Source organism: Phaseolus vulgaris, chromosome 8 (genome assembly GCF_051622355.1).
Source record: "Phaseolus vulgaris cultivar YP4 chromosome 8, ASM5162235v1, whole genome shotgun sequence".
Taxonomy (NCBI): Eukaryota; Viridiplantae; Streptophyta; class Magnoliopsida; order Fabales; family Fabaceae; genus Phaseolus; species Phaseolus vulgaris.
In genome coordinates, this window is record NC_143505.1 from 45,617,823 (window position 1) to 45,634,198 (window position 16,376).

Genomic DNA, 16,376 nt, shown 5'->3' on the forward strand with positions numbered 1-16,376 from the left:
CTTTGTGCAACCTAGAGGTCTCTTGAGCTCTTACGTCCTCTGCTGCCACTCTCTCTTTCAGCTTAAAAGTAGCTAAGCAACTGGTTGCAAGGGCTTGACCAAACTGCCTCATGGCCTCGCGAAATAAGTATCTTTCATCATGGGTCATGAGTTCTCCTTCTCTTCGTTGGGGAACAGAGTCTCTTCAAGAGGAGACGTCTAGGTTTGGTCCCATAAATTTGGCCTCTTTGAGCTCTCTACTTCGCACTCCTGGGCATCTACCATGTTCAGATGGGTGGTCTGGCCTCCAGATGGAGCGACATGATAAGAAGGAACCTGCCCAACTGAGCATGAGTGCTCGGTGGGGGTTGCCAAGATCTTCCTTTTCCTTGTAAAGACCAGCCCCGAGACTGTTTCTTCTTCATCGCTAGGGGCTGGGGCAATAAGGAGAGCTTTCATCTTTGATTCCTTAGGCGCATTGGAAACCGCCTTCATCCTTTTGGCCATTTCTGCTAGCTCCTTCTTGTTAAATTGTGATATCATGTTCTTTGTAAAGAAAAGAAAGTGAATGATTAGCACAGGTATGTAAGTTTATCTCATAGGGGGCAGGGAATGGGAAGTACAGTATAAATCTTTAAGAGTTTGGGTGGGAATTATTCGCTTATGAGGCAAGCGGTATCGAACACCACCTTCAGGTTGGAGAGGAACTTGCAGATTTCCTGGTATGGAGTTGGCAGATCTTCCAGGTGTCAAGCACCTTGAAAGCGTGGTTTGATGTGATTCCACTAGCACAATTGGAATGATTCTTGACATTCTTAGGAATCATCTTGAGTTGGTTAAGAGCTAGGCACTTTCTCATAGAAATGGATCAAGGTTCTATGAACAAGAACTCACCAAAACTAGTCCCAAAACACAAACTCATATAGAAGATCCAATTATTGTCAAATTGAACTGAACAAAAAGGCACAAAAGCTAAGCAAACTGAATTTAAATGCTGAAAATTAAATTGAACCGAACAAAAAGCTGGAAAATGAAGAAGAAAGATGAAGAACAGCAAAGCATGATGATAGAACCGAAGCAACACAAAATTAAGCTGAAATTGCCGAACCAAAAACAACAAGGAACAAGCTAAGACATGGAATTAACAAAGAAGAAAGGAAGGAGAAGAGAATTGCTCATGAAGATGGATGAATGATGGATGATCATGCCACTAGAAGTGTGGTTGCTCCTAGATGAGTGTGCTGCCGCCACTTGAGGACACCATGGATCCTTCAAGATAAGATTAGAGAAGAAGGCTCAAAAGCTCTCCAATGCTCACTCCAATTTTGAGTATAGTTTCTTTAGATAAATTCCAATCTGAATTTTACAAAGAGAGCACCTCTATTTATAGCCTAAGGTGCTGAAATGCAAGCAACACAAATTCAAAAATTCCCTCCTAAGAGACATCTAGAATCGGCGCCAAAACCCAAGCATGAGGAAGGTGTGACTCCTTCCTTCACTTTGGCACCTCCTATTCTACTTCTACACCTATCTACTAACACCCCCCCTAAAGCTCCTAACTAAAGACTAAAAGATGCTATAACAATAGAGGTTTCTAATGTTTCCCTCTAAGCACCTTCAACTAAAGAAATTACAAAAAGAGAAAATAAATGTCCCCTAGCTCCTAAAGCTTTGAACATGCTTCTTGTAAGCCTTTGAGGTGGGCTTTGACCTCCATGGGCGTCCTCCATTTGTGCCTCTACCTCTTCTTGATCTTGTTGATTGGCCTCCATGTTCTCTTGAGCTTGATCTCCATCATACTCCCCGAGTTGGAGAGAATTCAACCACAAATTCTGGAGACCTACAGAAAAAGGAGTTAGATCGCTGACATTAAAAGTATGACTACCTAAGAATGTATCAGGCATATCTAACTCATAAGCATTGTCATTAATCCTCTTGAGGATTTGGAAAGGTCCATCCTCTCGAGGCATTAGTTTGGACTTCCTTTGAGTAGGAAAGCGATCCTTCCTCAAGTGAAGCCAAACCCAATCGCCCTCATCAAACAACAATGCTTTTCTCCTTTTATTGGCAAGTTCAGCATACTTGCCAACCTTCTTCTCAATTCTCTTCTTGATGTCTTTATGCAAAGTTTTCACAAAAGAAGCCTTTTCATCACCATCTTTGCACAAGACATCTCCAAGAAGGGGAATAGGAAGAAGATCAAGAGGTGTTAGGGGATTAAACCCATAGACTACCTCAAAAGGAGAATGTGAGGTGGTAGAATTTACTACTCGATTATATGCAAACTCAACATGGGGTAGTAAATTCTCCCAGACTCTAGGATTCCCCGAAATAAAACATCTCAATAGTTGTCCCAAAGTTCTATTCACCACCTCGGTTTGACCATCAGTTTGTGGGTGGCAAGTGGTAGAAAATAAAAGCTTAGTTCCAAGCTTGCCCCACAAGGTCTTCCAAAAGTGACTCAAGAACTTAGGATCTCTATCGGACACTATAGACCTAGGAATCCCATGTAGGCGAACCACTTCTTGGAAGAAATGTTTATGCATATGAGGCCAAAAGAAATGTTCATGCAACACATCCAAAGTTTTAGCAACCCCAAAATGTCCCCTTAAACCCCCCTCATGAGCTTCTCTAACAAGAGATAATCTAATAGAGCTTTGAGGAACACAAAGACGTTTTCCTTTAAAAAGAAAGCCATCTTGAATAAAAAAGCCTTTGTGTCCTCCCTTAAGACACTCTTGATAGATGAGAGAAAAATCAAGGTCATCATGATAAAGTTCCTTAATGTGATCAAAACCAAGATATTGAGAGGTTAAAAGATTTAGCAAAGTGTATCTTCTAGAAAGAGCATCCGCCACAATATTTACTTTGCCTTGCTTGTGTTTGATCACATAAGGAAATTGCTCAATGAATTCCACCCACTTGGCATGCCTCTTGTTAAGTTTGTTTTGGCTTTTCAAATATTTAAGAGATTCATGATCACTATGTATCACAAACTCTTTGGGAAAAAGATAGTGTTGCCAAGTAAACAAAGCCCTAACAAGTGCATATAATTCCTTATCATAGGTGGAATAATTGAGATGACTTCCCTTCAATTTCTCACTAAAATAGGCTATGGGGTGGCCCTCTTGAAGGAGAACAACCCCAATACCTATGCTTGAAGCATCACACTCAATTTCAAATGTCTTAGTGAAATTAGGAAGGGCCAAGATGGGAGCATTAGTCAATTTTTCTTTCAAAGTGTCAAAAACATTTTGTTGTGCTTCTCCCCAATGAAAGACCACATCCTTTTTCACTATGTCATTGAGTGGTGTGGCAATGGTACCAAAGTTTGGGACAAATCTTCTATAGAAAGAAGCAAGTCCATGAAAACTTCGGACCTCATTCAAAGATTTCGGTGTAGGCCAATTTTGAATGGCCACCACCTTTGTTTTGTCCACATGGACCCCTTTGCAACTCACAACAAACCCTAGGAATTCTATATGATCAAGAGCAAACATACATTTAGCAAGGTTAGCATACAAATGTTCCTTCCTGAGGGTTTCTAAAACTTGCCTAACATGCAACCTATGGTCATTCAAAGATAAGCTATAAATAAGAATGTCATCAAAGTAAACAACAACAAACTTACCAATGAAAGGTCTAAGAACATGATGCATGAGGCGCATGAAAGTACTTGGTGCATTAGTTAGACCAAAAGGCATAACTAACCACTCATATAAGCCAAAGTTGGTCTTAAAAGCGGTCTTCCATTCATCACCCGGTTTGATACGGATTTGATTGTAGCCGCTTTTAAGATCAATCTTTGAAAAGATTTTTGAACTATGTAATTCATCCAACAAATCATCTAGTCTAGGTATGGGATGCCTATACTTAATTGTTATGTTATTGATGGCCCTACAATCCGAACACATTCGCCATGTGCCATCCTTTTTTGGCACTAAGATGATAGGCATAGCACAAGGACTCATGCTATCTTGCACCCACCCTTTCTCAATCAAAGCCTCAACTTGTTGGTGAATTTCCTTGGTTTCACTTGGATTGGTCCTATATGCTGGACGATTTGGTAAAGAAGAGCCCGGTATCAAATCAATTTGGTGCTCAATCCCTCTCAAAGGTGGAAGTCCATTTGGAGGATTTTGAAACACATCTTGGAACTCTTCTACCAAATTTTCCAAGCTATGAGGACTATCAACAAGTGATTCTACTCTAAGAGTTCTAGGGATGGCTAAGAAAAGAGGATGATGAGCCACTATTTCCCTTTCAATGTCACGCCTAGACACAAGGAGTGTAGGCTTAGAACTCTTATCTTTTTTTTCTTTTTCACTCTCCCTCTTTTTCTTCATGATAACTTGGTCCTCATGGACTTCTCTTGGAGAGAGAGATTTTAAAGTAACCTTGTGACCATGGAATTCAAAAGATAGTTTGTTGGTAAAGCCATCATGTAAAACTTTTCTATCAAATTGCCAAGGCCTTCCCAAAAGAACATGAGTGGCTTTCATGGGCACAACATCACATAATACCTCATCTTTGTATTTTCCAATGGAGAAATGGATGAGGACTTGTTTATTGACAATTATTTCTCCTACTTCACTAAGCCATTGTAATTTGTAGGGCTTTGTATGAGAGATAGTAGGCAATCCAAGCTTATCTACTACTCTTGTACTAGCCACATTTGCACAACTACCCCCATCCACTATCAAGGAACAAATGTTGTTTTGAATAAGACATCTTGTATGGAAAATATTTTCCCTTTGACTTTCATCAAAAGTTTGTGAAACTTGTCCAAGAAGTCTTCTCACAACTAACAAGTCCCCTTCAAGTGGACATTCGCTCTCTTCCTCACTAGATGCATGAGAATGCAATGAATGCTTAGGAGAATCCGAATCATGCTCACTAACTACAATGCCCTCATGCATGTACATACTTCGTTTGGAAGGACAATTTGCAGCTATATGACCATAACCCATACATTTAAAGCATTTAGTATTGGATGTTCTAGTGGGAGACTTAGGTCTAGAAGTAGATGTGATGTGAATGTAACTACAAGAATACATGATTCTTTGACATTCTTAGGAGCAACTTGAGTTGGTCATAGATGGCACTTTACTTAGAATTGGATCAATGTTCTAATTCAAGAACTCACCAAGACTTTGCACCATCCAAAGCTCATATGGAAGTCCATATATTGTCAAATGGAATCAAACAACAAGGAATGAAGAACAAGAATTGAAAGCTGGACAAAATTGAAATAATAAACTACTGCACCGAACAGAAACTAGAAGCAAAGCTGGAAAACAGAAATTCAAACGATAGAAATGAAAGTAAACACTAGAAATTAAGAACTACCGAATGAAAATTGAAGAAAAGGAAGAAGGAGCACTTATAGAATGGAACTTGCTGAATTTGAGACTTGGAAGAACAATTCACGCCACTTGCCTTGATCCAAGATAAGTGAAGGAGTGCCGCCACTTGAAGCTCACCATTGCACACAAGATAAGGCAAAGGAAGAAGAAGACTCAAAACTCACAATTTCTCTCTAAATTTGAGTATAGTCTCTCTACTTCAAAATTCCAATCTGAATTGTGAAGGACCTAAGCCCTCCTTTTATAGGAGTAAGGGCTGGTCATTTACATAGCTTATTCCCTAAGCTACCCAAAAAACTCCTAAGATCACACCCCCCTTACTAAGCTCACTCCCCAAGCTTCTAGAATTTGCTAAACTAAAGCCTAAAGATGCTTTTACAAAAGAGGTGTCTCATGTTTCCCTCTAAGCACCTTTCTAAACATTATTCTATATTATTTACAATTTAAAAGAAACTATAAAGAGAGATATTTAATATGAAGCCTATTATTTGAGAGTTTGTAGACTTCTTTATCTTTAGGCTTGATCTTCTCTTTGGCTTCTTTTAATTTGTGAGAAGACTAGAAGGAAGAACTTCAAATGTGTAGGTGAAAATCCTCTTCCTTCATTAATAAAATCCTCTCCTAGTGGATATCCATCATACTCCTCGAGTTGGAGAGAATTCGTCCACGAATTCGGTACTCCTGCATAAAACAAAGTCAGTTTGCTATTATATAAGAGAAGACAAGAAGAAATGGGCAAACATGACTTATCACTTTGAAATGTTGGGAGTTCAGAAAAAGATGGCCTATACACAGACCATGTTGGAAAAGATTGTTTAGGAATGATATTATTTGGTAAAATAGGAGATATGAAAAAATCATCCTTAACATTCTTTATCCAATATGGTGTGGAAGTAGGAACCTTAGGTAATGAAAATGACAAAGAAGAAGAAGACCTTGTAGGCGTAGCACGAGTCAACAAAAGTGATTGAGTTGAGAAGGTATTAAGACTCGGTTTATCATGTACTTCAATTTCCTTTTCATTTTCTTTTTGAGTTTCTTTGGGATTGGTCCTATATGCTAGACGATGTGGTAAAGAAACCCTGGGCATTAAGTCTATTTGGTGTTCAATCCCTCTTAGAGGTGGTAAGCCTTTAGGAGGATCTTGAATCACATCTTCATAGTCCTTTACCAAATTGTCCAAACATGTGGGACTATCCTTAGCCGACTCACAGTCAATAGTCCTAGGAATAGCTAAAAAAATAGGCTTTTGAGTAACTATTACCCTTTTAACTTGTTGTGTGGACATGAGAAGGCTTCTCTTGGAATTTTTTATATCATTTTCTTTCTCTCTTTTTTCTCTCATTTTAACTTGGTCCTCATGTACTTCCTTTGGAGAGAGAGACTTAAGAGTGACTTTGTGTCCATGGAAGTGAAAAGACATTTTGTTGGTAAAGCCATCATGAAAAACTTTTCTATCAAATTGCCATGGCCTACCTAAAAGAATATGTGTGGCTTCCATTGGGACAACATCACACAAGACCTCATCTTTATATTTACCAATAGAAAATGTAATGAGGACTTGCTTGTTAACAACTATCTCACCCACCTCACTCAACCATTGTAACTTGTAGGGCTTGGCATGAGAGATGGTAGGCAATCCAAGTTTGTCTACCACTCTTGTGCTTGCCACATTCGCACAACTCCCCCCATCCACAATCAAAGAGCATACTCTATCACTAATAAGACACCTTGAATGAAAAATATTTTCTCTTTGAGTTTCATCAAAAGGTTTTAAAACTTGTCCAAGCATGCGTCTTATTACTAATAGGTCACCCTCATGTGGGCTTTCACTTTCACTCTTTGGAAGGATGTTTAGAAAAAGAATTTTTGTTTCTCCAAGACTTGGAGTAGTATCCATCATTGTAAGCATTTTTGAAAGAGTTTTTCTTAGCAAGTTGGGCTTCCACCTTCATTGCAAGATGAACTAAAGAGCCCAATGATGAATACTCTTGTAACTCAACAATGTCTTGAATATCCTTCCTAAGACCACTCACAAACCTAGCAATCATAGCTTCCTCACTTTCTTCTAATTCAATTTTAAGCACAAGCGTCTCAAGCTCCTTATAATATTCATCCACATTTAGCGTGCCTTATTGAAACCGTTGGAGTCTCAACATGAGGTCTTTCCTAAAATGTGGGCGCACAAACCTAGCGCGCATATGATCCTTTAAAGAGTTCCAAGAGTCCACGGGAGGACCCTTGTGATAGATAATGTCCTTTACAATTCCATGCCACCATTTCATGGCATAATCACTAAACTCTAGGGTGGCTAGCTTAAGCTTATGCTCATCTTGGATCTCATGGATCTCAAATATTTGTTCACACTTAGCCTCCCAATCTAAATATACACTAGGATCACTAGAGCCACTAAAACAAGGTAGCTTGACCGAAGGAAGCCTAGACTTTGCATCATGATAGAAGCCATTGCTGTAGTGAGTTCTTTCCCCTTGGTGATGATGTCTTTGTCCATGGACTTGGGGTGGAGTTCTCCTTCTCCTATGCTCATCTTCACGGCCAAAATTATTGGAAGAAGCTCTTGTTGAAGGTCTATGATGCTCATCATGAATTGAAGGAGATGGTCTAGCTTGTTGTACCTCCATCTTTTGCAATTTCTCCTCCAACCGTCTAATGGTTCATTGAGCTTCATGTAATTCACCAAGGATTGAAGCTTTGGAAGGAGAATTCTGCTTGTATGATGCATCACTTGAAAATCCAGCCATTTTGGGAATAAAAAACAGCAAACACACAAAAACAGCAAACAAGTTAAGAAACAAAAAATTAGCAAAAACAGTGAGTGTTTTAAACCAAAATGCCGAAGTGAAATTGAGGCAGAAAAATAGGTCACTCTCAAAGAAATAATGTCCTTGCACCAATCTCATCTTGAGGCCTTGGAATCCTCAAATGAAAGATGTCAAAGCAAGCACACCAATCTCAAAAGCAACCACCACAAAACCAATGAAACAATAAAGACAAACAAGAAAAGGTATAAGCAAGGAAAGGTAATTGCAAAAGGAAAACTATATCTAAGACAAACTCAAAGAGTAAGAATGAAAGATAATCAAGAAAATAAAGAACTCAATGAGAAAAGTAGGCACACAAAAGAATACTTAAGGAAAAGCACTAGAGTAGATGAAGAAAACAAAAAATTTAGCTACTGGAATTTTTTTTTTTTAATGCAAACTGTGCTTGATATTCACTGATTTAACTGGAATGATGTAGAGCGAACTGGATTATGAAATTTAAACCACAGAAACTTCAAGATGTTAACTCAATAATGGCACTGGAATCAATTAAAAACGGTAAGCCAATTAATTGAGATAAATTTTTTAAAATCGCTGCCAGATTACCGTATTCTTTTCGGCAGAATTGTACACTTTTTTTTTTATTATTTATCATTTTTTGTGTACTTTGAATTTTTGAATGATTCTTTTTTCTACTCTTTTCTAACACTTTGAATATCACAAATCCAGAATTTCAGAATTTTCCAGTGAGTAAATCAATTGCAATAAGAAAAAAACAGTAAGCACTTTTTTCAGAAACAGAGGAATCCTAATAGGAATAAAAAACAGAATTATGAACTAGCAAAGACATAATGGAAAATGATGTATTGGAACTTGTATAGGTCTAGAATACAAGCATGAACTCAATTCTAAAAAGAAAATGTACAAAGGATCAATATCAATTCAGAAAATTATATGACACTAAAGCAAGAAACAATCAAAAACAATAAAAGTACTACTAGAAGTAATGACAATTATGGAATAACATGACTAAGACAAAACTTGACATGATTCAAAAAGGAAAATACTCAAACATATGATAGGCAAAAGAATTAAAACAGCAAGTAAACTCAAGATAAGCCTAAAACAGAAACTTAAATTGCAAGAAATTAAAAGAGCTCTTGAAATAAAGTGCTACACAACTCAACAATTAAACAAGAACACACCTAAACTCATGATACCACATGATGTGATTCCACTAGCACAATTGGAATGATTCTTGACATTCTTAGGAATCATCTTGAGTTGGTTAAGAGCTAGGCACTTTCTCATAGAAATGGATCAAGGTTCTATGAACAAGAACTCACCAAAACTAGTGCCAAAACACAAACTCATATAGAAGATCCAATTATTGTCAAATTGAACCGAACAAAAAGGCACAAAAGCTAAGCAAACTGAATTTAAATGCTGAAAATTAAATTGAACCGAACAAAAAGCTGGAAAATGAAGAAGAAAGATGAAAAACAGCAAAGCATGATGATAGAACCGAAGCAACACAAAATTAAGCTGAAATTGCCGAACCAAAAACAACAAGGAACAAGCTAAGACATGGAATTAACAAAGAAGAAAGGAAGGAGAAGAGAATTGCTCATGAAGATGGATGAATGATGGATGATCACGCCACTAGAAGTGTGGTTGCTCCTAGATGAGTGTGCTGCCGCCACTTGAGGACACCATGAATCCTTCAAGATAAGACTAGAGAAGAAGGCTCAAAAGCTCTCCAATGCTCACTCCAATTTTGAGTATAGTTTCTTTAGATAAATTCCAATCTGAATTTTACAAAGAGAGCACCTCTATTTATAGCCTAAGGTGTTGAAATGCAAGCAACACAAATTCAAAAATTCCCTCCTAAGAGACATCTAGAATCGGCGCCAAAACCCAAGCATGAGGAAGGTGTGACTCCTTCCTTCACTTTGGCACCTCCTATTCTACTTCTACACCTATCTACTAACACCCCCCCTAAAGCTCCTAACTAAAGACTAAAAGATGCTATAACAATAGAGGTTTCTAATGTTTCCCTCTAAGCACCTTCAACTAAAGAAATTACAAAAAGAAAAAATAAATGTCTCTTAGCTCCTAAAGCTTTGAACATGCTTCTTGTAAGCCTTTGAGGTGGGCTTTGACCTCCATGGGCGTCCTCCATTTGTGCCTCTACCTCTTCTTGATCTTGTTGATTGGCCTCCATGTTCTCTTGAGCTTGATCTCCATCATGGTTTCTCGGTCCAGTATATGGAAAACTCATCCAGAAGGGATTGGATTCCACTTGTTGTTACAAAGTTTCAAGAATTTTCCTTTAAAGTTTTTGTATGAGGATTGGAATAGGGAAAGCAAGGCTCTTTCTGATATACCGTTGAAGGAGATCCATAGTTGGCGACATAAGCGTTTGGCCTAAAAAAAGTATAAAAAGACTTTCAAAGTTGGCGAAAAGTCGAACTAGGAGCACAAGATAGAGAAGGCACGAATAAATGCCCATTTATTTGGGTGTAGCCGGGCAGGTGCCAAGTTCAACTCGGTTAAAAGTTCTTTTTCGAAAATGATCAAGGGAAGCCGCAAAAGGACTTTTTTTTAAAACAGTGGCATAGAATAAGTAAAATGGACCATTTGGTTTCGAGGATTCATCGCAACAAACTGGCTCATCCTCTCCGTAAGGAAGTACTCTTACTCTATCGTTGTCTTTACTGAATCATTTCTTTTTCCTAAGGGCTATTATACTCTCAGATGAGGTGTAATAAGAGGTTTCTCCTAGAAGATTTTGGGGTGCCTAGGTGTATAGGGTTTTGTAATTCATTTGTAGAAGTAAATCCAAAACACAAGCATAAGCATGATATAAGAACAAGTCTAGTCCAGGCAGAGCAAGCAAGTTGCAGGCAAAATGAGTGTGTGTGTGTGTGTGTTATGCAATGCAAGCAACAAATAATCAATCATCATCGATAGAAAAGATGAGCAAGAAATAAAAGCCCCAGCTCAGGAAATACAACAATGAATGCTCAGATGGATGATCAAGTAGGATAATGGATGAGATGAATGCGCAATGATAGGAATGTGTAAAGGAAAATATTGTTGTGGTCGAAAGGAAGAAGCTTTGAAGATGAGAAGTCTGAGAGCGCGAGAAGTTTGATAAGCACGTAGAAGAGAAAGGTTTTTGAGTTCACGTAGAAATGAGACAGAGAAGGTGGAACGAGGTTTGAAAGAACGTGTATACGAAGATGGAATTTGAAACGGTAGGGTCATCTCGTTGTTGATTTTATGCCACGTGTATGCTCGAGATTGAGCGTGGCAAAACGTCACTTCAGAAATGCTTCACACGTCGCGCCACACCTATCCACTGAGAAACCGTCACATCAACAACCATAACACTCGAGAGCCTCTTCGCTTAGCCAAGCTCAGCTCGAGACTGGGGGGCTTGTGTACTGGACAGAGTGCTCGGTGCTCAGTAGTTGGAGCTTGGTGCACGGGGTGAGTAGGTCAGCTCAGCTATTGGACCTAGGGTGCAAGTCATGAGTTTGGCCAAGTCTTATTGGTAAGCCCGTTGTGGCACAATTAAAATAACCTTTTTATACGTTAGTATAAGGCTACTAGTATAGGGTATTTTTGAACCTAGTACGTATAGTACATGTGGTGCCTAGGTCAAGTAAATGTTTCTTTTAACTTAAGTACGTGTGTTCTAGGGCACATAGTGATTAAGTTGCATGCATGACAAAGGATAACGTTGCACCATGAGTAGGGTGCCCGCGTAAGCAGAATATTCCCCTGATGTTGGTGTATAAGTTGGTGCCTTGTTGGCAGGTGGTTGTTCTGTTATTATTTTATGATCTCCTTAGAGATAAGATTCCTTTCGGTTGTAGCACCTCGAAAGAAGGCGCCTGTAAACAGAGTGTTTTCCTGTTGAGTATGTTTTCAGTTGAGATTAGATTCTCATGAGAGAAAGTTGTTACAAGAGATAAGCTATAAAAGGGGCTTGAGACACTACTGCAGAAACATAAAACAAATGCGGCTATTTCGAATTTATAAATGCGGCTTTATAGCCGCCTTTGATCAACACGCACTTGTAAATCAAGAAATATAAATGCGGCTATATAGCCGCATTTATACATACCATTTACAAGTGCTGTTATTTGCTTTAATCGCACTTGTATATGCCAAATCATTAAAAAAAAATTAAAAATTTTAAAGCATCATCAATCTTGTGTGAAGCCAACGTTGATGAAGAGTCACGGGAGCGCCAATAACGGTGGCGGCAGCAGAAGCGACGGCGGACAGGGAAGCAGCACCGGAGCAAACAAAAAAATCCAAGAAACCACGAAGACAATGAAAGAGTACTGAGCAATGCGAGAAACCAAACAATGTAAGAAAAACGAATGTCAGCCAACGAAACAGTGCTTCGAGACCACCAATGCAAGGAAAAAAACATATATAAGAAAAACGAAAAACATTTATGCATATATTTGTGAAGATGAAGAGGAAGAAAGAGAGTTCAAGAACCTTACATTGTACAAATGGAATGCAGATGCAGCAGAAGGAGACGAACTCAGAGTGCGAACGCGAAACGAAGGCAAAGACGAGAAATAAAGTTTGAAATTGTGTGTAGCGCGCTTCAAAATTTAGGGTAAAAAAGGATTTACGAATGCGGTTAAAGGTAAAACCGCATTCGTAAATCAAAGAATTTTGATTTACGAATGCGGTTATTCAAATAACCGCATTCGTAAATCAAAATAATTTCAAAAATGTCACCGCGTTTTTTACGAAAACGGGTAGCACAAAAGCCGCACTAAATAAAGTGTATCATTTTCTTTTTTTAGTATTAGTGAGACCTCAGGTAAAGGTACATTGTTTCAGATACTGAAACTGAATACTTATTAAATTCTAGTAAGTTCTTACTGACTTGATCGTCAGAGTGTAATCAATAGGTAGAACCTCCTCTGTTTTTTGCGGAGCCGCATTTTAGTGCAATAAGACGTTGGACAGATTCTAGAAGAGGCGGACCAGGACTAGAACTTGTCGCCAAGATCAACCGACAAGAAAGTCAACCGATAATAACAATTTGATCCAAAATGATACGATAATATTATATTATTTTTTGTTTTATTTTATTATTTAGTGTATTTCTTATCTAAAGTGCGAACTTGAATTTATGTTTAAAATTATAGAAGAAGTTGTCTCATCCTCTCCCTATACCATATTTACACATAGAATTATATATTATATTAATATAATTTTTTTATTAAAATATATTTTTTAAAAAAAATACTGCATCATAATATTAATTTAAAAAAAAATTATATCATTTTTTTATAATTTAAAAAATTAACTATATAGATAAATAAAATAAAATTTTGTATAATTTTGTTAATTAATTTATATGAAATATATATCATAATTTTTTATTCAATATATTTACATTATATGTATTTATATTTATAACTATTATGACATAAATTTAATTTTTATTATTTATTATACTATTAAATTAAATAATAAGTTTAAATATTTTGAAAATTATTAATTATAATTTAAAATATTATTTAATTTTTCATAATATGAAAATTATTTATATAAATAAAATATAAATGTATATAATTTAGTTAAAATTTATCTGTTAATAATTTCATAATTGATAAAAAATTTAAATTTAACTTTAACTTTTAAAAAATAAATAAATTCTTATTTAAAAATAATTTATATTATGTCCTAATTTTATTTAATTTTTTATATCATGTATGTAATAAACTCTGAGTATAATATACATTATCGTGTTATTTTCTATATATATATATATATTTTATCTGATAGATATATTATTTTATTATATACGATATACACCAAAGAAATCCTAATCTATTTAAAATCTACTAAAGAAGAATTTCCCAAAAACATCAGAAGTTCCTCAACCTTTGGAGAAATGCATGCATTAAATTAAATTTTCATGTCATACTTTCCAAAAATGGTGGCCATGCAAGAATCATTAAGTAAAAATGGTAAAAAAGATGACCTTCTTAATATAAAATGGAAGGAAATACACATGAAAGAAGCATGGTTTAGCAAAGAGGAAAGAAACATGATTTAACCAAAATGAGAAAGAAACCTTGGTAGAAAAAGGGTATTAAATGATAAGTGAAAAAAATATTATCTGTGTATATTAATTAAGCATACAACCTTCCATTACCTTTAAATCTGAGGTGGGTTTCTTGAATCTTCTAACTGAAGGCTTCAAGAAAAAGGTAGAAGAAAACAGTGAAAGGAGAAGATTTTCTTGTATTATTAGGTAAGAAAGAAAACCATCCAAAATCTCGTACAAAGAGTGATTATCAGAGTGATCACATAATCAAACTTACTGGTAAGTATATTTCAATTTTAATAGTCCAATACCATTTACATTTAAGAGAGCTATTATATGTTTACTGAGTTAATATTATCATCTCTTCCATTTTTTTCAATTTAATGATTTTATAAAACAACTCTAATAATATTAATAACTCGAGTAACTAATTTCTTATTTAAAGATTTTTTTTTAAAAAAAGTAACATGGTAATTCACAATTTTATATCATTATAATTGAGATTTTTTTTTTTAGAATTTTAATGATTAAAAGATACTTTAGTTTGAACTTTGATGCATGCTCACTTATTTAGATCATAATGGATAACTTTTATATCAACACTAAAGAGAAATAATAAACCAAAAAGATGAAAAATGTTGAAAATCATACATAAATTATAAAATTAAAATATTTTATAATATGTAAATAGATAGAAATTTTATTTGTCTTAAAAAATTAAATTAAATTTAAAGTTTATTTTAATTAAAGTCATTTTTAGTATCAAAGCAATTTTAAATTTGTCCTCCTTAAATTTTTGGCGAACCCCACGGGAGAGAATTATTTGTTATCTTTTAATGACAGATGGATCTCATCCTTGTCCCTCTTGATTTTGAAACTGTGTGCTGGTGGATATGGGTCTCAATTGAAAATCAATCAATGTCAAAAGTTAAAGCTTTGCACACAAAAAGTAATCTTCTTTATCTTCAGCTATTTTATAAAAATTATGCTATTTGATTTTATATAAAAATTATACTATTTTATTTTATCCTCAATGAAATATAATAAAATAATATATTTCTAACTCATGGATTAATTTGTTTTTTTAATATTTTTTAGCTGATTGGTCAATTGTTTTTATATAAAACTAAATTAACCCATAATTAAAAAGATTAGAGAGACAATAAATAAATTGATTGGTCGATTAAAAAGACAAAAAAGGTAATAATAACAACATCCATTAATACTAAAATAGTTTGATAAAAATAGTTTACAAATTAATAAAATAAAATTTATGATAAAATTTCAACTAAAAATATTTAAAGTTATAAATAGTTACAAATTAATTTTCTTTTAAATCCAAACTTTAAATCTCTTAACTATTATAATACAAAATTATTAAAAAAAATTATTAATCAGATATTTTAATCACAAATAAACTTTTTAACGTAAAATATAATATTAAAATATTTTATACTTATTCATAATTAACATAATATTATAATATAATATATTAAAAACTCGTTTGTCATAGACTATTAATAATTTATTTTAATAATTTTTTTATTATAAATATTAAAAAAATCTAAAGTTTAAATTAAAAATAAAAACTAATTTTACTTAATAAAAAAACTTTATAAATAATACATGGTTGGTTGGAACTTGTGAGTATAAAATTGACACCGGTGAGTCAGGCGAGGCCATACTAATGTCATAATCTTGGCATGTCAGTTGGACACAGTTATGTCCATCACCATATTCTAGAAACAAGCTGCCGTGGCAACACCACAACCGTCCATCTCAACAACCACCAATAAACACATTCATCCATCTCTACATTTATCTTACATTGTAAAGAAAATATATCTATTTCATTTACCATTCCAAATTTGTGTGGATCTTATCATTTCAAATATCTACCTTCTTCCCAAGTATGGAAAGATAATAAAATAAAATAAAAATCATAAAAAATTAAAAACATAAAAGAAAGAAGATTTTTCAACGGTAACTTTTTTCTTCTAATATTAGAAAGATTTCCAAAAAATAATATAATTCATTACAAACAAAATTATAATATATATATATATAGTGGGTTTGTAATATAATCCATTATATTAAACACTCGCATTAATGACAATGAAGTGAATTAAAATGTTTTGAATTTTTTAACCATGA